The sequence below is a fragment of the Staurois parvus genome, unplaced genomic scaffold (genome assembly GCF_062004578.1).
Source record: "Staurois parvus isolate SC_StPar_1 unplaced genomic scaffold, SC_StPar_1.0 ptg000414l, whole genome shotgun sequence".
Lineage (NCBI taxonomy): Eukaryota > Metazoa > Chordata > Amphibia > Anura > Ranidae > Staurois > Staurois parvus.
Genome location: NW_028318210.1, coordinates 2,321,433 through 2,345,779, shown reverse-complemented (window position 1 = coordinate 2,345,779; position 24,347 = coordinate 2,321,433). Strand labels below are relative to the sequence as shown.

Sequence of the window (24,347 nt, the reverse complement as noted above, 5' to 3'; positions counted from 1 at the left end):
TTTTGGAATTATGGCCCAAAAATTCAACCTTGGTTTCATCAGACCATAACACATTTTCCCACATGCTTCTGGGAGACTTCAGATGTGTTTTTGGAAAATTTAGCAGGGTCTGGATGTTTTTCTTTGTAAGAAAAGACTTCCGTCTTGCCACTCTACCCCATAGCCCAAACATATGAAAAATACGGGAGATTGTTGTCCCATGTACCACACAGCAAGTACTTGCAAGATATTCCTGCAGCTCCTTTAATGTTGCTGTAGGCCTCTTCGCAGCCTCCCAGACCAGTATTCTTCTCGTCGTTTCATCAATTTTAAAGGGACGTCCGGTTTTTGGTAATGTCACTGTTGTGCCATATTTTCTCCACTTGATGACGGTCTTCACTGTATTCCATGGTATATCCAATGCCTTGGAAATTCTTTTGTACCCTTGTCCTGACTGATACCTTTAATAATGAGATCCCTCTGATGCTTTGGAAGCTGGACCATGGCTTTTGCTGTAGGATGCGACTATGAAAATGTCAGGAAACAACTAGAACAGCTGAACTTTATCTGGGGTTAATCAGAGGCACTTTAAAGATGTACTGGCTCCTATTTAACATGATTATGAATGTTATTGCTTAATTCTGAACACAGCTACATCCCCAGTTATAAGAGGGTATGCACACTTATGCAACCACATTATTTTAGTTTTTTTTCTGTTTACTCCCCCCCCCCCCCCCAAAAAAAAGGTTTCAGTTTGTTTTTCAATTGAGTTGTACAGTTTATAGGTCACATTAAAAAGTGGAAAAAAGTTTTGAAAGGCTTTATGTTTGAAAGCTTGAATTTTAATAACCTACATTTGCCAGTAGATTCCAAACTTCCTGAATGAAGCAATCTGCAGATGTCCTCAAAGTGTCTGTCTCGTAAAGTGAACCTGTACTTTGCCACTGCAACTACCTCTACTTGTCTTCCCTAAGATTCCTGGCCAATTTCTTTGCCCGTGGGAGTAACAAGAAGTTGCAACCTGAAGCTCACACAGAGCTCAGGACTATCTCAAATGTCCCAAAGCCCACTGCCAAGCACCATTGTTGTCATATGCAAGGAAGTAAAGCAAAACTACACATTATGCCACTTCACTAGGAAAACAGACTGGCAAAGGAGAGAAGGAAAAGCAAGTGTAACCAGTGTCAGGGGCTAAGGTTAATGTGAACATGTTGCTCTGGCCTCTATAAGCAGTGCAATGGTTCATTTTAAATCTGCAAATATCTGCCCCCCCCCCCATGAACCTGTATATTTATACACAGAAACAATACTTTTAAAATATTAACGCCTGACTGAAGCTTTTGTAAAGTATGTAGATGCAGAAAATGTGCAGAGAAAAAGCTAAAATTCTGAAGATCTTCCTATTCTTAGTTTAATAGAAGTTCTGACTCAGCAAGGGGTGCCGGACCACTGCAAAGAGACAGCTGCTTACACAAATCAGTAATCTCTCAGCAACATTATGTCAGCGGAATGAAGTTCTGCTTGGAGCTAGGGCTCCATGAAACAATTAACAAGCAAGACATTTAGCATGTATCACTAAAATTAATGTCATCAAGCTGATATCCCTCACATGTTTATATAATGTGTTTTCACTTGCCAATGGCAGCATCTGCTTACACGCTCTCTTGGCCCTCCCAACCCCCCCCCCTTCACTGACACAAACATACAGGCCACCTAAGTTAATGCCGTTCTGCAGCATTCCAGAGATGTGTGTGGCTAAATTGTGCCTGCACAGTGTATAAGCAGCCTACAGGGTATGTTACTGTGCCCACGTTTACAATGGGACTATTAAGAAACCGTAAAACAAATCTCATAGTTTAAACTGTCATAGCCTTCATCTATTAAAAAAATGTATCTTTTAGGCGGAGTGTTTCTTTAATCTGCTATTAACTGCAGAATCTAATAATGCCCACTACTGCACTTCCTACAGGAAGAGATAACATCTCTTAGATCATCAAATATCTTTTCTACGGAATGTCAGTGTGTACCCAAAAGCCTGCATCAATGCCAAACTCTGGAAGATTTTGTTCCCATAGAGACAGAAATCATCAAACTGAAAGGAGATGTGCTACTGGCATTGGGCTTCTCATGATGCGGTTTTATAGGATTGTATGAGAATGCTGAGTAAAGCTGCAGTTTTGTCAGATTTGTCAGCCTAGCAAACATTTAAAGTGTTACTAAACCCAGCAGCACCCTTCATTCACTATATGGGGTCTCCCACAGTACACAGAACATGGAAATGCAATTATCTTAGTAAATATAAACTGATAAATACCTTTTCTCATCAGCAGTTACAGCAGTCTTGTGACTTCTATCAGTGTCCAGCCCAGCACTGGTTACATGTTGTAGGAGGAGTTTTGTTTCTCCTGTAGGAGGATGCAGGGCCCTCGGACCTCTGTCTGGAGAGTGCAGATTGGCCCTGTGCGGATCACGTGCACTCTCCCAAGAAAGAAAAAAACTCTGTAGCAATACACACCAAATTGAGCATGTGCAGCTTACCCCCGAGCCTCTGTTCTATCAGGAGATATTTAAGGGACACTTGAAGATGGGGAGGATCAGAGAAGACAGGATCAAACATCCTTTTTACACAACGTGGAGGATAAACCCCTTCAGTTCCACAGTGAGTATAACAAGCATGCTTTACTGCATCTACAGAATGATTTTACTGTTGTGGGTTTAGTAGCACTTTAATAATTAAGCATGGAAGCTATTTTTCAGCTTGGTTCTCTGCAGAGAATTCTCACAATAGGAATGTGATTCATTTATCGTGTCATTTTGTGGGTGTAACCCCATTCAATCTTTATTTATTCATTCACAGTCACTAGGATTTTTGCCACATACGAGAGCAATAGAAGGGACTTTTTTGAGTTATGAATACATACTTGAAGAGTTTTTTTTTTAAAACCAGAGTTTAGTGTCACTTTCATCCAAAATGAATCCCATCATCACTGACAAAAATAAAAAAAAATAGTGACACAAGTATTAGAATACTTGTACTTGTGTGATATAATTGCAGGGATTTGTACTTTTACAGAAAAGCCATGGATTACTGTATATTAATTAGTCATGCAATTGTTATCAGCTCATTTGAAAAAGTCTTTTTTGGCAGCTTTAACTTCTCTCGAAGCTTCACAATGTCTTCACTAGAGGAAAGAATGCTGACAGTCCCTTTGATACAAAGTGTTTCCTATGGTTTACACATTCTTCATCCTGGTTGAAGTCAGTGGCATGTTCATTGTGAGCAGCAAAGGATGCTTTTGCTGGGCACATTAAAAACCTCCTGGCTGATGTCCTTTCCACAGATGCACTTATTACTTGGCATGTACCAGAGGATTGGCCTGCTGTCAGGAGAAGAGATATCAAATTGTTTACCAGCTGGGTCATACTGTACGGTGTTTTGGAAGTTCATTCATGGCTTTATCAAATAGAAAAGCTTATGCAATTAAAGCTGAACTCCAGATTTGTATTTATCCATACAGTCCTGAAAAACATCCAACCCCCCTTTTTTTTTTCTTTTTAAATGATATGTATACAGTCAGATGTAGTTGCAGTTGTCAATAGCATTCTCACCTCCCTGCCCTAAGCCTGTAACTGGACAGTGAGGGGCCATTTAAACTGAAAGCTGATCTTCACAAAAAAAATATATATATATATCCCCTCCAACCCTACTTCTCTCCACTGCACAATTTTTAAAAACATTTCTTGGCCTCCTTTAGGCTCCATGTACACCGAGCCAACCTTGACTGCCGGCCACAGGAAACCGCAAATCACAGCAAAACACCGGTACCACGATTTTGCCGTGTTTTGCGTTTTCACGCGGTCAGAACATTCCTATCCTGAACACGGAAGCACCTAAACTCTGCTAAAAGTCTATGTGTACATGGACACAAGTTTTTATGGCATAGAGAAAAAAAAGCCAAAAGCTCATAAACGTGAGTTTAGGAGCTGCTCCTGAACATGGAGCCTTAATAAGTGCCTCACACATCCCAGGAGTCCTTTCATTTACAAAGGGGGGGGACCATGCCTTACTGGGAGGACTGTCAGCTGAGCCTGGAAGAGCTGGCAACGACCTGATGACATCACACAAAAACATGGTGGCTCGGGACCCCAGTGGTGACCGCAGAGAAGAGGATTTCAGCAGGACAAGAAAGGATCTGCTGGGTGGGTGAGTATCTGCATTGTGCATAACCTGCAACCTGGTACACAGGGGTTAAAAAAAAAAAAAAAAAAAAATATGGAGGGGAGGGTGAAGTTCCTTTTTAAGAGTTCCCTTGCAGTGTGTAAATGCACACGTGTTAGTGTGTGCTGCATTAGGGCAGCCCACACCGGATGAAAAAAAACAAAAAAAACTATATTCAACTTTTTAAAAAAAAAAAAATAACAGTGTACCATAACACAAGGTACAGCGTGGTATCAAAAAGTTTCAAGACTAGTTTTGTAACACATCAACACATGGCAGCACAAGGCTGCACACGCACAGTCACAGGGAGCACCGACCTTCATAAGTCCGTGTGCCAAAAGACATCATTCTGTACACATTGGGAGCTGTGCAACTGGTGCAATTCTGACCACGTGTGATCTCACATCTGCTTTACATCATGGACAGCAAGTTAGAACAAGGAGCAAATGTGAAATTCTGCATAAAACCTGTATACCCAAGTTGTTACCGATGATGATCCTCGACATGACTGTGTGGATGGAGGAATCGGGTATTTTTTTTTTTCTCATTCAACCAACAAACAAAAAAAAAAAAATGATTAATGTATGACCTGCCTTGGCAGGTTTGAGCAATTTGGCATTAATACAAATGTCCAATAACCTAGATTTTCATTTAAAAAAAAAAATACAAACAAAAGTCCTATCCCTCCTGGAAACTGTAATTAAATTGGTTGAGCATCACCATAACGAAGTAATTAAAAAATGGGTGTGTGAAATTGCATTATTTACACTGCTGAAATGCAAAAGGAAGCCAGAAAGGAAATTGGTCATTTCATAAAGTCTAGCAAATATAACTTCCTGCATGAAATTCAGCTGTGGTATGTCAGAGAAATTTATATATACAATGCAATTGTTAGAAAACAAAGCTTAAATAAATAATAGCATGGGAAAATGTTATTTAAACCTGCTAACCTTTGACCAACTACTTGCCATGCTACACTTTATTCTAAAACTAAAAAAGGACCAACTAGCGTGTTGGTTTAAACTGTACTCTAGGTAAACAGCTATTTCCACCATTGAAATGTACACTAGGGAGTTCTACAAGGGGTTTGATTTACCTTTCAAATTTTATACAGTTACCCAACAAATCCTGAGATTTACACAGTCCTGCCAGACGGTTTTCATGGCGATCTAACAGACTTCTCGTTTCGCTACTGCAGTTAAAATTTACAGCTGTGTTACCTTCTTACCCCTAGCCTGCAATTAGACTTTAGGGCCCTATTCACGCTTGTGAATGGTGCCATTTGCCATCAGCTAAGGGAAACACAACAGGAATCCCTGTGATTAGCTGTGGGCTGGTAGCCCATTGCAAAGCAACAGGAGGCCAACAGCTCCACCAGCTATTTGTGGCTAATCACATGTACTCGCTCATGGAGCGATTACCTGTGAATGATTGGCACCAGAAAACCTGGGCAGTTTATGCATCAGCACACAGGTGCTGCCAAGTGTCCGTGTGTATGAGGCCTTTCAGGTCCCTTGCACACAGGGGCATCTAGCTGCTGTGCATCCCTCCTGGCATTTTAGTGTGATCAGGAGGAACAAGTGCAGTGGGGCTGAATGCTGTACCAAGAAATACTCATATGTAGGACCCCATGCATACAGGAACAAATTCCCCGAATGCATAGTCGCAGCCTGCATAGACTTTGGCAGTCTGCAGAGAGTAACGCTGGAAGGGACTGCAGCAGCTAGATACCCCTGTGTGCAAAGGGCCTTATGCTAGGTACACACAATATATATATATATATATATATATATATATATATATATATATATATATATAATTTATTTTTTTTATAGTTCAAACCAGCGGGTGGAATGAGAGAAACGGAGAGATCATCATACTATGTAATGTTAGTGCGACAATCTCCCCTGCTGTACTATTGCGTTCTGGCAGGGGGACTGCCAGGTCAGATGCTGACAGGATGCTGGTTTTCCAGCATTCCTGTTGGAAAGAAGACAAGACAGACTGCTGTACACACTGGCCGAATATCATCTGGTTTCTGTTGACCTGGATGATATTCATCCCGTGTGTACAAGCCTTTAGTCTCCTCTGGCTGATAAACACCAGTCTTTAAACAGAGATCTCTCTTATCTCAGCAGTCTATCACAATGGCAAACTACCCTCATTAGTCATGCAATTTAGGTGAAATTAGATGAAAGTGTTGAACTTCCTATTGATAGAGGGAAACTATACAACATGGTCTGGTAACGGTAACATGATCTCACACACAAAACAAGAGCACCACCGCCAAGCACATTTTTTGTAAACTATAGTGGGAACAGGGGCGGACTGACCATTTGAAAACTCGGGCACTGCCCGGGGTCAGTAGGGGGCCCCATGAGATGCCCCTGGTACCTTTTTCATAGGCTTTTTTGAGTTTGGGGAAGGACACAGGGGCCCCATGATCCCCTATTGCCCGGGGGCCCCATGAGTTGTCCGTCCGCCCCTGAGTGGGAAAGCACAACTCAGTGTCCATCAACGGATTAATGACCATTAGTCACAGGTTCATTCATAATAAACAGATTTATAGAAATACCAATGAGAAAATAAAATGTGACATCTTCAAACTAAGTTTTTCTTTGTCGGGAAAATGTATAAAGAGTGTCATACACAACCTTGAGAATTCCACCAAGGAACAGCACCAAAAAGTGTTGGCGCTTGCCCCTAACTCATGTACCTTTCAGAGACAGGTATTGTGCATGAATCTGTCCACATCTGCACCAAGGAAGGAGTGTTTCCAATTCACTGACTCCTACCCTCCCCACCTAACCCCTGTGCCCATCACAATGACAGGATAATGGCTGGGGAGTTTTCTACTGGGGTGATGGAGAACTGAGAGATTTTCAGTGCACAGGAGTGGGAAGATCCATAGCTGTTATTCAGTACAATAGCGGGTTTCTAATCAGTCCACTGCCATGCACTGTCAATCAAAAGTAAAGTGGACCTGATGGGGCACGGGTGTCAAACTGGTGGCCCTCCAGCTGTTGCCAAACTACAAGTCCCATGAGGCATTTCAAGATTGACAGTTACAAGCATGACTCCCAAAGACAGAGGCATGATGGGACTTGTAGTTTCACAACAGCTGGAGGGCTGCCAGTTTGACACCCCTGTGAAGAGGGAACTAGTCTTTCAGTTGACCATCAAACTCTGTCCATGGAGTGACAAGCCATTTTCCAAATATGGACACCACCTGACATCACCTGTATCTGTTAACATTTAGCTTTTGGCTAGGAAATCTTCAGGCCGACAGGTAAATGGAGCCAGGAATAGGAGCAGTAAGTGGTCACATATGACAGTTTTCAAGCACAGGCACTGCCCACTCTGATTATTGGCGTACCTCTGTGCACCAGCTTGGAGTTGGCCTTAATTAGTGCAAGTTTCCTAATCTGAGAACTCTTCGCAATTCTTTAAGAGTTTGTCTCTGCCATAGTGAAAGATTTGTAACGTGTAGGTAATAAAAACTGCCTGAATTAGCAGCACATGCTCTACACTGGCACAAATGCTTGTTTGAATTAGGGGCAGGTAGTTTCTAAAGGAAATACCACCAGAAAAGTGCCGTTAGGGCCGTTTTGAATCCCCCTGAGAGCCTTTTATATGCTGACTTACTAGACAAGAATCAAGTTACCAAAATGTAATCAAAGGCTAAATACGGACTTCAAATCACCTAAAGACCGATTACATGAATGAAATTGTCACATTACTCTCACTACAACAGCTATGAAAAAATCCCGAATGTAAGAAGATACAATTACACAAGCTACAAATGTCACATGTCCTTCCAACTGAAACAGAATTCACACAGTTCAGGGTCCTTTTACATGGGCATTGTGATCTGATCTACCTGTCAGTTTTTCAGGTAGAAGTTGAGGTTACTCTATAGGCAAGCAGATCTAAACAGATGTGTGTCCATTCACATCCAAATGTCTGTCTAGGTTAAAAAAATAAATAAATAAACACACTGAAAAATATTTGCTTCCCTTTTCATTTTTATGGACCTAAATATGAGCGATCAGAGGTAAAAGGATGTAAAACTAATACACATCCATTTACAGGCATCTGCCCATAGACCTAACATGGGTCTGTTAAGCTCTACATCTTTTAATGGTGGAAAAATCTGACCAGACACAGATGCTATACAAATGATATCAGATCTGCTTTGCCCCGATTCATGGATCCCCTGCTGACTGGAACTAATGCAACCTGTTTGAGGGCCCTTTGGCAACTTTTTTATGGCTGCGATACTATGATTGAGATTGTCTAGACAGCTACATATGCAGGTGAATTGACGCAACGCTGAACTGGCATATAAACAAATATTTTCTAAATACAAGAGACGTATTCTTACTTGACCCATGGTGTGCTTAGTTCATTTCTGTGCAGTAATCCATTGTAAAAAATTTGCCTCTGTGTAAAAAGGGCCAGCCATTGCTGCTCTCTTTGTGAAAGGTGACTGGTCCTGTATCTTCCCCCCCCCCCCCTCTGTAGTGGGCACAGTGATGATGTCCCTTTTATTTTACAAGGTTAGATCTCAGTGTGCAAAGGCATGTGGTGCATACAAAGTGGGTTTGTACTCTTTATGGATAATGATGAATATTAATGAATGTTTTTGTGTCTAAAGTTCAACTTTAAGAATTAGTTTCTAATTAGCAATTTTGCTAAGACACACCTCAAATCAATTCTCCCCATTCAGCATCAATCACCTAGTGGTTAGACACACTATACTGCAGAACCCATATGTTTAATAATGACAGGGCAATAATAAATGAGAACAGCTGGCGTTGGGTCATTTACAGACGTTTGACCATGCGCCCCTGTAGAGAATAACATTGCCTAGAGGTCCTGAGGCTTTCTCCACAGGTTTCCAGAGCATGTGTCAGAGAGAAGAGCCCAATAATTAGGATGTTAAGCTCACGCTAGCTCTCTATTGTTTCCGAAGACTCCAACTCACAAGTCCCTGTGGTTATATATAATCCCACATCCCACTCATATTCAACACTGCTGCAGCAGAGATCTGTGAAGGTTTTCATTCTGGAACATGCACTGCAGCGTCCCACAGCACAATATAAACAATGGCTGGCTTTGTGCAGACATATTTCTTAAGGTAAAATCTCAAAAATGGTTGCACATCTGTTTGACCCATTCTCGAATGAACACAAAGGAGAACCCAGTCATGCGGTTAACCACAGCTGCAAAAATCAGGGGATATTACAGATATGAAGGATTTTAAAAAGCTTATTTACATTATGAGTTAATTGAGTGAAATGTATAACTTTACCATAAATATATGCCTTATAGGTAGCAATACCAATTCACTGATCAATTTGACAAGAAAATCTGTAATGGTCTAGTTATAAAGAAAGGACTACGTTACCATTATTTCTTAATGGGCCACAATTTTAGACAAGTGGTATGGACAAGTAAAACACAACTTCAAGCAGACTTCACAATTTCAGCAACCTACATCACTCTTAACTACTCTCAACTTTGATTAGGAGTCCGCTTCTCCTGAATTGATAACTTGTGACAATCAGAAAGTTTACAAAATCCTTAATAGGAAACAAACCTTGCCTCTTCCTTCTCTTCAGTGTTTGTGTGTGAATTGGCAGATACTTCCCTACCCATAGTCCTCAGGGAGACATCTGTACTGATGGTATGTTGACTTGGAAAAAAAGGTATTGTGTAAAACTGTATTAGCAGGCAATGCGGTTGACTTACCTAATGAGTAGCACATGTTCACTTTGCAAAGGGAATTTTCACTTAGGTTAGTAAATGAGGCGAAGCTAAGTGAAAATTCACTTTGTAAACCACAGCAAATCTTTTGCAAAAAAAAAAAAATTCACACATGATTATATGACTAAAATTTCATTCAGACACGTGGCAACTCTCTGAAAAAGATCGCTTTTCACAGCACGCTATAGCAACCGTTGGCAGGCATGCAGGAGGCATTCCTGCCGCCTCCTGAACGTCTGCTTTTTTCCCAATCCCAAGTGTTTTGCTCTTGGATACAGTGCACTGAACTCAATAGGCGACTTTGACAGACGGTGCTGCCTATCAAACTCTGCAGCCCGAGTTACAAATTATGCGGCCACAAAGCTAAGCATCGCAGCATGTGTACATACTATCAGGCTGTAGTTTTAGCATTTGTGTGGGTGGTCAGGGTGGTATGACCACGCCTCAGCCACTGTATTTTTACTTTACCCAGCCATCAGTGTAAAGATCAAAAATAAAGATTCACTTTTCAATCTGCACAGTCTCTACCCCTTTAGTAAATCAACACACCATAAAATCTTGCTAAATGGTAAATAACCCATACGCATCAAATTTCAGGTTAAAGAATATCTCAGACTTTCCAAAACTATAACATATTAAACTGAGGTGGGCAGATTTGTACAACAGTTCTGCTTAAGGATCAGGGAGAGAGCTAGTAACGTAACAATAAAATGTTAAGCCATGGAGCTCCAGGGCATTGTCCATTCCTAAATTAAGCCCCACCTCCAATCCCCCAACAGTATTTGACAAATCAAGCCACCCCCCTATATCAGAGATCAAGTGTACATTATACATACAATATAAAAACTGTTTGATTTTGTTTTGATTATCATGCTGCTGTGTAAATAGGGAACAGGAAATAAATTGGTGAATTCTAATATTAGATTTGCTGCAAAAGTCAAGAGGACAAATAAATATTTAAACATTACAAAATATAAAAAAATAGCTGAGTACTAGAAAAAAAGAGCAGCATACATTGTAAAGTGCAGAGCTGGTAGATGATGGATTAGCTTTAAATGAATTAAAGTCTTCTGCAATCACCTAAGGGCAAACAGCTATACATATCATGGGAGTAGTTAGTTAATGAGTTACAAGGCATTGTTACTGGGTTCCAGAAAGACTAGTTTTTTTCCTAACAAAATGAAGATAACATGGCAAAAAAAACTGATAGGTCTGCCTATCCAACTCCAAAACAAAATTATTAAGAGTGTTTATATATTAAACAAAAGACAGGAGTAAATGTTACTATTGTCCTAAGGAAAGACAAAACCCAAAATACAACTTACTTTCTGTGAAAGAGGCTAACATTCAAAGTATGCAGAAACCATCAATTAAAACGTAATGGAGGTTGACTTACTACAAGAGAAGAAACTTTTTACTGAGTAATGTGAATGTACAATGAGCTTGGCAAATAAAATGAAGCTGTGTACACTTACCGGTCGATTGCACAAAACAGGATTGTTTCTTGCACATAATGCACTGATTGAGAGAAGCTCAGTGAACAGTCTCCACTCCTTTAAGTAAATCAATCTCATTGAAATTGTTGCCATTGTATGGCCTACTGTATATAATGGAGTAATATCCCGTACCCACCATCAGTTTTTTTTTCTATTCAACCCAACGGGCTGAACGAAAGAAAACGGGCAGATCGCTGTACTAACACAAGCAGTGTTAGTACAGCAATCTCCCCCTCTGTGCTATTGTGTTCTGTCGGACCGGCTGTCGTACACACGGGCTGAATGTTGGGTGATTCAACGGCTGATATTCTCTTAGATTGTAAGCTCCAAGGAGCAGGGCTCTCCTAACCCTCTTGTATTGAACTGTATTGTTGCTGTATTGTCTCCCATTATATTGTAAAGAGCTGAGCAAACTGTTGGTGCTATATAAATCCTGTATAATAATAATAATATTCGGCCCGTGTGTAGGCTTAAGAGCCCATTCAAACCATATGCATTGGGCTATGTTAAAGAATAATACCATGCATGGCTATATAATACATAGTTACATTTATCCAGCTTAGACCAATTTAACTCTGTATATACCATACCTGGTCAATAACCCTGGAAGGTGAAAATCACCTAAGACAACCCTGCTACTTCACCAATCTCCACTTGATTATGGGTCCCACACCAAGCAATTGTACTCCTGCTTACTGAAAACAGGAGGCCAGCTACTTGGCACATGCACCATTAGGAGAATTAAAACGTTCTCTGATTAGACTATTTAGAGAATTAAAGAGTTCTTTGATTAGACAAGGTACAGGCATGTGGTGGTAACTTCACGCGCTCTACCTCGTCCAGAGAATGCTCTGCATTAGTTCAGAAAATGCAAATCATTTTGTAAATGGCTCCTGTGAACAGCCCACCTCCTGTATTCACAATGTATTGGGCCGGCTGCTCAGCACAGGACCCAGAAGCAAGTGGAGATCACCAGTGTAGTGGTGTCAACTTCAGTGATATCCGGCTTCAAGGGGCAGTGGCCAGGTATGGTATATACATAATTACATTGGGCCAAGCTGGGCCAATGTAACTGTATTTTAAAGCCATGCCTAATTCTTTAAGCAGCATTGCCTAATATACAAACAAGGCAAGCTGTTCTATTGTTTTAGTACACACTGGTATGCGCTGGGGTACACTTAAAAAGAATAAAAAGGGGGGTGGATACAAGATGCATTATTATACCGATTGCGCAACGGATCAAATTCAAAATCCTAACACTGACGTACAAAGCTGTCCACCATACTGCCCCGAACTACATCACCGACCTAATATCCAAGTACCACCCAGCACGCACACTCCACTCCTTACAAGACCTCCTTCTCTCTAGTTCCCTGGTCTCCTCCTCCCATGCCCGCCTCCAGGACTTCTCCAGGGTGTCACCCATCCTCTGGAACTCCCTGCCCCAACCCATCAGATTATCACGTACTCTCCTCTCCTTTAGGCGCACCCTGAAAACCCATCTCTTCAGGGAAGCCTACCCCACCCCCCGCTAACTTGCCGACCTCCTCCACTCTTCCTACCACTCCATCCCGCACAGCTATCTCCTCCTGTACCACCATCCCCTCCCTCCTAGATTGTAAGCTCCAAAGAGCAGGGCCCTCATTCCCCTCATGTTTTGCATTGTATTCTTATTGTTCTGTCACATGTTCTGTCCCCCTTTGTAATGTACAGCGCTGAGCGAACTATTGGCGCTTTATAAATACTGTATAATAATAATAATACAGTGCCGGGTGTTGCAACACACTACATCACATTCCAACATGCTGCAATACAGAAAGGTGGATGAAATGTCATTTTGTGAAATTTAAATAAAGTTTTAAGAAAAGGTAACCAGCGTGATGCATAATAATAAAAACACTGCTCAGGAACTTGACAGTGCATACAAGCAGGCACACAATATACAAAATATATCATGCACCTGCTAGTGTAAATGGCCTTGAGAGCTATGAAGTGCCAAGTGGACTGCACACACTTGACTTCCCCAATCCCCCTGGTGTAAATAAATGTTTCTAGGATGATTCAGGTTATGAATGTATGTTAATCTGTTACATCTTTCTATAGACCTCAACAGAATTTGTGCAGGAAAAGAGAAGTACAACTTATACAGCCAACTGCTCTTATCGTAGCCTTTCCCAACATCTAAAATCGAGCAAAGTGCTAAAACTTAGAAATCATTTTGAATAATTGTTCTCTCACAAATTACATAAACTATCAATTAAAAATCATCACTGTCTGTGTAGATCTTTAGACAATTTATTGTAGCTTTCTACTACTGCCCACAAATGACTCGTCTTTAAATATGTGGGCAAGATCTCTTCAAGATAGTTTTACTATTGATTTTCTTCTCCAGGCCTTTAACCTCCTTCTGAGTAATACAAAGCCAATAATGGCTTTATTTCAAACAGCCTAATCCTCTTCTTGTATTATTCTTAAGGGCTTACTTAACCCATTCCTCGCAGGTTATCACATGGGATATGCAGCTCAATAGCATTTAAAGCAGAACTCCACTTTGCAGCCATTTATTTTCTTATACCACCGCCCCCACACCGCTACCTGCTGTCTAGCTTTCTGTCATTTTATTATTTATCTGAATTGACCTGAAAACAGGAAAGGCACATGAGTCACATGCCTATCTATGCTTCGTTATCATCCTGATTTGCACTGGCTTGTGTAGGAGAAGGGAGCGCCAGCACATCCCTGCAGTAAGGCCCACGGTATACGGCAATTGATATTCTGCAGATATGCTTACCTAAGCTAATACACACATTTTTTCATAAAGTACAAAATAGTAAATTATATCCTGCATGTTACATTGCAGAGAATGTCCTCAGTACTAGAGTTCAGTGTGAACTGGGAGGGGCAGGCTGTGCTTCGCAGTAATTCTTTCTCCAAATAAAACTGGATGTTTTTATTTTATTTTTGGGGGGGGGGGGGTGTCTATTATTGTCAGTGAGTCTTGTGTGAGGCTGAGCATGATAAAGTCTGGATGTGTGCCTGCTATAAGGTCTTTCAAAGACAATTTTGAGAGTTTTGGATAAATGGATGGTTAGCACTGGAGCCCTAAATGATGTTCTAGTAATATTGGAAATGTATTGGTCTTTACACAAGGTATCAGGATTTGACTTGGCAGATTCTCCACACTAAGCAGTATCTACAATTTCCTTGTTTTGTAAGTTAAAGTGTTACTAAATCCTCAACAGTAAACTCAGTCAGTATATGCAGTAAAGCATGCTTGTTATACTCACTGTGGAACCTAAGGGGTTAATCTTCTGCACTGTGTAAAAAGGATGTTTGATCCTGACTTCCCTGATCCCCCCTTTTCTTCTGATAAGACAGTGGAGTCACTCTGCACATGCTCAGTTTGGTGTGCACTGCTAGAGAGGTTTTCTTTTTTTCTTGGGAGAGAGCATGTGATCAGCACAGAGTCAACCAGCACCACCCACAGGTCAGGGGTTCTGCATCTTCTTAGAGCAAAATGAAAACTCCTTCAACAAGCTTTAACATGTGCTCTGCTGGACAATGATATAAGTCACAAGACTGCTCTAACTGCTGATGAGAAAAGGTATTTAGCAGTTTCTATTTACTAAAATAATTGCACTTCCATGTTCTGTGTACTGTGGGAGACCAGATATAGTGAATGTAGGGTCTTGGGTTTAGTAGGACTTTATTGAACCTGAGATTGAAGCTCCCCATCAAAAACAAAAGCTGCATTAAACCTAAAATCAAAAATGTAATATATTGCAGCTTACCAATCCTTACATGTGGTGGCTGCATTAGTGTTCTTTTTTAGGCCTTTTCCCCCTCCGGTTTTACCTGGTGATCTGGTCACACATCCTGTATTAGAACGCCCTCACTCTGGGTAAAGACACACAGGGGAAGCTTTGGACAGCAGCATTGTTGGAGGCTAGCACATCTAACAAATGAAACCATTTGTCATTTGCATCTAATAAAATGACATTTTGAAGCAAATTCAAATATTTGTCAAGACTAAAAGACTACAAGCGTTAATATAGATCAACTGAATATTCTGTAAATATAAATATTACTGCAGAAACATAGCAAACGAGAATGACATCAAACAGAGGGATAGGCTGGATTAGGAAGTATTGAACAGGACAGTGCAAGATCCCGCAGTGTGGTTGGTAGAGTTATGTTAGTGGCTGGGGTGAATTACATACTTATGAAAAGGATTTAATGAAACAAAGGATTTAACGGCGTGAAATAGAAAGTTATATGGGCAAAAAAAAGGGCACAACTGGTAAATTTAATGTAGCAAAATAATTATACATATATACAGTCATGGCCAAAAACATTGGCACCCTGTCAGATAATGCACCACTTTACCCAGAAAATTGCTGCAATTACAAATGTTTAGGCATTCTCATGTTTAATTTCTTTTGTTTGTATAGGTATGCCACAAAAAAGCAGAGAAACAAAAAGCCAAATCTAACACATTCCATGCAAAACCTCAAAAATGGACTGGACAAAATTATTGGCACCTTCTCAAAATTGTAAGAATTGCAAGTTTGTGATGCTCCTGTAATTTGTAATTAAACTCACCTGTATCAACTAACAGGTACCAGTTAAAATGGTGAAAAATTGACTCAACCTTTCTTTTGTGTTTCTCTATGTGCAACATGGAGCATGGAGAAGAGAAAGAGCAGCAAAGAATTGTCTGAGAATTTGAGAACAAAAATTGTGGAAAAGCATGGGCAATCTCAAGGTTACAAGTCCATCTTCAGAGATTTTAATGTTCCTGTGTACACTGTGCCAAGACGTGTACAGCCCATGAATTGTAGCTAATCTCCCTGGACATGGACGAAAAAGAAAAATTGATCAAAGATAGCAATGAAGGATTGTCCGAATAGTGGATAAAGAACCTCAATCAACTTCCAGACAAATTCAAGCTGACCTTCAGGCACAGGGTACAACTGTGTCAGCTTGCATTATGCGTCACCATCTGAATGAAAAGGGGCGCAATTGTAAGAGACCCAGGAGGGCCCCACTACTGACACAGAAACATAAAAAAGCCAGATTGGAGTTTGCCAAAACTTAACTGAGGAAGTCAAAATCATTTTGGGATAATGTGCTGTGGACAGACTAAACAAAATTACAGCTTTTTGGTAATCATTCTACTGTTTTTAGAAAAAGAAATGAGGACTTTAATGTAAAGAATACAGTCATTAGAGTCAAACATAGTGGAGGTTCACTGATGCCTTGGGTTCCCAGTGCAGAACCAGCGGGGGACAGATGCAGCATTGGTCCAATGCTGCATCCACCTAGGCGAGTATAAATTCTCTTTTAAAGCCGAATTCCTAAAGCCTTTCATGAATTTTATTAACAACAAAAATATTATATTAGTGACTGGCACACCCACTCACAGTCTGATTTCTGAGGTTCAGGGGATCATGGACATTTAACAGATATTAGACTTCAGCTACTTAAACTATTATTATTAATAACAACTAAACACCTAACTGGCTAAAATGTGTTTTTATATTACTCGGAGCTCTGTTTTAATAAAAATGCATTAGGTTTTTCACTGTTAACATTTATGTACATACTTTCATACACAGAGGTGCATCGAATTATACATTTAAATAACAGCTCACATAGCCAAACAGTTGAATAGAAACATGTCCATAGTTCCCCTAATATTTAACATTTTACAACACCACATTTCTGTTATCACCAATACTTAGCTTGTTTTGCTTGTCAACAGAAAAACTTTGATCCTGTGCAAATATAATATGCACAAAGCCTGTCTAGACAACCTCTTCCTTTATAATTAAGGAGGAGGAAATTGTTTCAATGAAGTAAATTATGGAATCGGAAGCAGTGCTGAAGGGTAAGGATACAGAGAGAAGCAATGTGACGTTCCACTAAATTGAGAAAGAGACCCTAAAACCAAATTCTGGTAAAACATAAGAGTAACTATAGTCTTTATTGGTTATGATATTATGGTGAAGAAAACAAAGTTAATAACCCAATCAATATGTGTGTATTTACTGGGTGATGTCTACATAGCTACTTGTGGGACAGTACCATGTAGTACTTGCTTATCTCAATTTAGTACAACGTATATCAGATCTTTCAGCTAAAGAAAACAGTGAAGAAAAAGAAGAACCTGTCCTTTTTTCACAGATATGGTCTTCTGGAGTGACCAATGGTATATATGAGTGATGGCTGCATGATTGGCTGCATTGCAAAGTATCTTCCCTTGTATGGTCACCTTTGCTCCACATTCCATAATGATGATAGAAAAGGATATCCAAGTTTCAATTGACTTACTGCAATCTACAGACGACATAAAAGAGAGAAGACCAGACAGTGCGATGATGATGATTCAATCATGAATGCTGTCTGTATAAAAATGCTCTGAGCAGTCACTCCTAATCCTGAATACTACCTGCATCAAAAACCTAAATACACCATGGTCACTCCCACTACAACATTTATCAACAGCAGACATGACTTTGTAAAACGAGTAAAAAGAGTAAAATTCAGAAATCTATGCACGAACCCTGGGGCTTGAGTGAAACATGCTTTTGATAGACAGAAAAGGAAAAAAAAAAAAAAAAAAAAAGACACCCAGACAGATATTAATAAATGTTAAAGAGCCCCAAGGCCAAATTCAGGTAGCAACCAGTCAAGGTAGTAATATTTCCAGACATCCCCTGTACTGGAGGTTGAAAGCTTTAATAATGATCTTTTTAGCCAACTGTACAGGTGGTTTCTTTCAATGGCCACACATGTAAGGGGCATTCTTCCCGGAGACTATCACACTGATGTATCATGAGCTGTAGACCCAGTGGTTACTAGCATGGATTTCCTGAGACCAGAAAGTTAATTCAAGGGTTCAACCCTGCTCTACACAATATTTTTTCCATGGTTTGTTTCGATAGAGTGGAAATCAGCCACATTTCTTTCAAGTTTTTATTTGTCTTTTATCTCATAGGAGAGGTTTTCCTTCACCTTCCTTGAAAAAGTGTTTTGCTGCAGCCTCTGTCCCCATTGGAGAACATTTCCTGTTCCATCAGATACTGAGGGGGCAACTCTCCAAATGGATCACACCGGACTACAGTAAAAACGTGACAGCGGTTCTCTCTCTACCCAACTCCAAAATAAAAACAAATTTAAAAAAATTATTTGAAGCCAGGCTTTAAGTCTGCCATAATACTGACCCCTGACATGACCTCTGAATCTGTCAAAGTGGCCCATAGTCTCTCTACAGTATTCATTTACACACAGCTTCTTAGAAATCCAATTTGTCCAAAAAGACCAAAGTCTTGGTTTTCATGTACATGCTCCCAAACAAACCCAGTGTGGACATTGAAAGTAGTTATAAACACCGCAGAAAGCAATCTGACAGAATCAGGATTCAACCACCTTAGATTGTACGCCCCTTGAGGGTTAGGGACTGATGTGAATGTACAATATTTATATGTAAAGTGCTACGTAAATTGACGGCGCTATATAAAGTACCTGAAATAAACCACAGAAGCAATTCCCGATAGAGGCTTGGATACGCAAAAAGCACAAAACAATGGCTGTATTCATATCTTTGGTTAACACCCCGGAAAAAAAAATATGTTTTAAAAATACTTAAAAAACAGTTACAACCCATAATGGTTATGTGTTTAATGCTGTCCTGTTATTATCATGTCCATAGGAAAAAAAAAAAGTTTGTTCTGGCCAAAGAGTTTTAGTTGTGTATGCTCTGTAAAACAAAGACACATTGACTAAGGCCAAGTCAGTGCACAATCTGTCCTCAATCAGCATGATTCACTGGTGCTTGTGTTCATCAGCCACCTGCAGAGAGCATCCCAAATGGAGGGCTCAGCAGCTGCCCATTTCTGTTCTCTGCTAGATCCGCTGTGAAGATTCACATGGCCTGTGAAAAAAAGTCTCCTAAACATATTAAAATCCCAAGTGTCAAAATAAAAACACCACATCAGAATTACACTAGGGGTGATACTTCCTTTTACATTACAACATTTGGAACATATAAAAGTCTTTCAGCAAGCACTTCGAGTGGATCTGTCAACAGCAAACAAACTTTTACTTTTTACGTTTACTGCACCCTCCACTCTAACATCAAATTATATAAAAATATAGGCCATGTAACATTTTCAAATACACATAAAGGATCTTCAGGGTCCTAAAAATATTTAAAGTGGTTGTATACCCTTACACATACCCACTGCTAGGCTATCCACTGATGCTATGCAGAAAGAACCCAAAAAAAGGATATAGCACCTCAAAGGCTAGTCAGCAATATAAATTTATTAAGGACGTAAAATATGTACAACACATCATATAATCATACAATGCATGTACCCTGTTCCCATCCACCCCTCCCAACACTCCATCCCCCACCAATCACCCCCACAACCCCAACCTTCCCTCCCAGGGAGACCCCAGTACCCCCCCAAACCAGAGCACCGAAATGAGACCTCCCACCCCTCCCTGTAAACCCTAAAATCCCCCTATCCCGTGAGAGTGGAAGAAAATCCCCAAGATGTCCCTCTGAAGCAGTGCCTATATTGTATTATAGAGTATATGGACATATATAAATCCGTCTGTATGGAAACGTTCCAAATGTTAGCGCTGAATATGGGTTCACAGCAAGAGGGGAAAGCTACAGAAGGGCAGCCCGAGTTCCTCCAAATACGTATAGTGCAGTTCATAGCTGATGTAGTATGCCACTAAGCTCTATCTCCTCAGTCCATATCCAAAACCTTCAAGCTGGTCATCTGATAGGCACAGTCCAGGCCCAGCCTACTAATGACGGGTAGCTGATTGACTCTGTATACATATAAACCATGGTGTGGGAATCTTGTATCAGCACAGTAAATAGGTCACGTGAAATGATCTGACCATGTGGAGACAGCAGATATGCATACAGATGCTCTCAATGACCAGATAATACAGTGTCCATCAATAGTAATGTCCATATGAAAGTCCAGATAGGCACATGATCGCAGACTGCGCTAGAGAGGCGGCGTACACTCTAGCATCTCTCCAGGGGATCACACCCTGACCCATCCACTGACGCCAGCCTCAGGTGAAACACAGAAATTAAGCAAATCCACCTACATACATTGTACCTGTTTATCTTCAGACCTCTCCCCTCTACAGCTGTGCAAAAAGCCCACTGTTACACAGCATTTTTCAACTTCCAGAGGTGAGAGCAGGGATCTGATATCACACTCTGCACAGCACAGAGCACAAAGCTGAGTGTAGTCCGAGACCTGAGTGGAGGGAATGGACCACACACTCATAGGGAAACATGCACATCTTAGGCTGTCAATGCCCTGCTGTGTGTTGGAAGGGGGGCAGGTCTATCCCCCACCACTGAATGAGCATAAATGATTAGAAATGACTCATGCTAATAGCAGGAGGAGGAGAGAAAAGACAGAAATCACACTTGGTGCTTTGGAATAATGCACGTACACACTATAGAAGGATATGTTTTGTTCATTTCAGTGGCATACAACTACTTTAAAGTATTTTACCAGTCTCAGACAGAAAAATGATGCAAAGTTCTGCAAAACAATTAATATAGTTGGGTACCTTTTGCTTCCAACTCCTAATGAGCCCCACCAAGCCCCACATGGTTTACTTGCTTTGGGCTCTTCATCCCATTTTATGGGATGTTTATCTACTAGTGGGGTTAGAGATGTGTCTGACTGGCTCACAGCAAGTAGTTGACAGTTGCAAACAGAAACCCCTACCCAACCCATATGAGAGGATGCTGAACACTAAAAGAACTAAACAACACACCTGGCCCAAAGAGACTTGTTACAAAATTATAATAGCTATTCTGTAGCACTACCTGTTAAAATGTGAGCACCTCAAGTTACTTAAAACAAAAAAAAAAAAGAAAAAAAAAAAAGAAGCACCACACAGAGTACTTAAAGTGTTACTAAACCCACAACAGTAAAATCAGTCTGTATATGCAGTAAAGCATGTTTGTTATACTCACTGCGACACCTAAGGGGTTAATCCTTTGTATTGTGTAAAAAGGTTGCGTGATCCTTTCTTCTCTGTTCCTCCCCTTTTTCAAGCAACCACCACTTATCTCCAGAATGAACCATAGGCATGCACATGACAGTTTGGTGTATATTGCAAGAGACGTTTTTTTCTCTTGGGAGAGTGCATGTGATCAGCAAAGGGCCCATCAGCACTGTGCAGAGGTCAGGGGATTTCCATCTTCCTAGAGCAGAAAGCAAACTCCTCCTACAAGCTTTAGCTAGTGCTGGGCTGGACACAGATAGAAGCCACAAGACTGCTCTAACTGCTGATGAGAAAAGGTATTTAGATGTTTATATTTACTAAAATTGCACTTCCATGTTCTGTGTATTGTGGGAGACCAGATATAGTGAATGCAGGGTCCTGGGTTTAGTAACATTTTAATAAAAAAAAATGATCATTGGTGACGTCTTGTTGTACAGCAGGGAGATAAAAATCACTCAATCCTTCAAGTATCTGCTATGTAGAAGAGCTGCATCCCATTACCATCATATAGGTACTGGACAAACAACAAAAACAGAAGGGCACAAAACACCTAGTGCATTGTCAACAACTCTTTAATAAAAAGCAAAAAATACAAATTATATTCACAAATCAAACTGGATTGGTAGCATATCACAAATACAGACACCAGAAGTACGCCATCCATCCTCATAAGACTGAACTGATGATCGTACTGGCTGACGTGTTTCAGGGAATCAACCCCCTTGCTGAGAGCAAAGAAAGGACCTTATGGATAATGTACTAGCTGTTTGTGCCCTTCAGTTTTTGTTTAGCAGTGCAGGATTCCCCGGTCTGAGGCGGGTCGCACTGCCATAATCTTCCAGTTTGCGTTGCAGTGGTTGTTTCCATTTGTATACTCTGAGGCCAGCTTCTCTACCATTTATTAGCGCTGAGATGTCAAGTTTATACTGTTCAATGCTATTGTACAGGTATCACTTTACCATCTAACCATGGATCCTAATCATAACCTAATCCTTACTTTTTGGGAAGTAAAACAATTGATATACGTTTAATTAAGCTGCATTTCTTGTTGTGTAGTGAACTATGTAACTACTCTATGTTGAAACACACTAAATAGAATTACAACTAAAACAAAATCACAACTTCTAACAATTTGTCTGCATCATATGGCAAGCTGACACTTACTCCATAATATAATACAACAGAAGGTTCTAAACATACAAAAAAAAAATGAAAAAAAAACAGCAAAACAAGTTCTCTCTCTTAAGATAGTATTTGATTAAGGTGCAGTTTCCCTTTCTTCCCGCTGATCTCATCCCCAATACTAAACATCTCATCAAACCCACTTTAAGGGATAACTCCACCTTTTAGCCATGTTACACCCCATTTATGGTGTAAAATGGTGTCAAGCAGCCCCCCTCCCTTTTCCCAAACCAACATGTGTGGGGCGATCTGTAAATCAATAAACAAGCCCAATCTACAAGGTCAGCAGATGGACCTGTATTTCTGGATGAAACAAAAGTGCAGTGTCCACCGCACTTATTATGGGGGTGGAAGTATCAATGGATTGCAAGTGAAAGGTTGTAGCTCAGTACGGACAAGGAGCTGGATGAAAACGGTGCAGGTGCTTGTGCATTTCATCCATGATTGCGGTTGCAATGATTTGCTGGTTCATTTGCAAAAAACAATAAATGCACATTTTTTCCATTGCAAACATAGGTGCAGTTATTCTTTGCAAAAGGTGAACTTGGCTTTTAATGTTGAGCATTCAACTGCTATAGCAAGTATGAGTAAACCAGTGCTTCAATATTCACTCAACAATACAGTCCCACAACATCAGTCCTATTTTTCCTGTTCTAAAGCATACTGCATTTACATACTGCAGGAAACCAGTAGCACTGAGATGCAACAAAAGATGAAAAGTAAATATAAAAAACTATTAGTAATTGTTCAATAATACACAGTGCTTTAGCATATTAACGATCACCCAGTTAGGGTTTACGTTTACTTTAATGCCCACCAACATCACCAAATGAAAGACCAAAGCACACTCATTTAAAACTAAGGAAGGGTGAGAGATAATTTAAAGTAAATCTAAAGCCTATTTTTCCTTTTCATTTTACTGTAGGTGAGGATTAAAACCCCTGTTTTATTCTTTGCTATATGTGACTAATTAGGGAGGTCTCCATTCACTTTCTGTCCTGTAGATTCAACAGGATGTGAGGATAGCTTTCCAATATGAAAGAAATCTCCTTTTAGACAGTTGTCACAGAAACAAGCATCTCTATTGGAAATCTTCACCTCTATTCCTGCTTTGGTGGCAAGTGAAATTTTAGGTTTACCCTCACATTCATTCCCAGTGACACTGGTGATCAGGACAATTAGAAAGTGAATTTTCAAAGTTGGGACACAGACAGCAGTACAAATCTGTATCTATCGCCTATACCAAGGGACTCCAAACGAATGGTCAGTTTACGGTCCTTCAGACTTTAAAGAGAGAGTCAAACTGTGGCCGATGGAAGTCAAAAACGGCATAGCACTTGTAGTCAATAGAAGGAATAGTGCTCCATCACTGGTATTATTGGAGGAATACTGACCCCATCTTTGAGTCAAAGAAAGGAATAGTGCCCCACTATTGGCATCAGTGGGAAGAATAGTGTCAGTGGAAGAAATAGGGAGCCATAATTGGTGTCAGTTGGAAATTTACCCCACTGTTGGGACAGAAGTGTGCCAGCAGAAGGAATGGTGCCTGATCACTGGAGTCAGTAGCAGCAATAGTGCCTTGTATTAGTGAGAGAAATAGTGCCTTAAGTGCCTGATAAATGAAAGCAGAAGACCACATT

General features: G+C 40.4%; 1 protein-coding gene across 7 annotated transcripts in view; it reads right to left on the bottom strand.

The window, feature by feature from the left end:
• The window catches only part of SIPA1L1 (signal induced proliferation associated 1 like 1), a 419,939-nt gene that overhangs the window by 361,283 nt on the left and 34,309 nt on the right, over positions 1-24,347 (bottom strand). The window contains exon 1 of one of the 7 annotated variants that reach the window (XM_089686850.1): positions 2,294-2,361. The exons of the other annotated variants lie outside the window; for them this stretch is intronic. The gene's annotated coding sequence lies outside the window, so the exon portion shown is untranslated. Of the gene's footprint in view, positions 1-2,293; positions 2,362-24,347 lie in introns of those variants that run through there. 7 annotated transcript variants of the gene reach the window in all.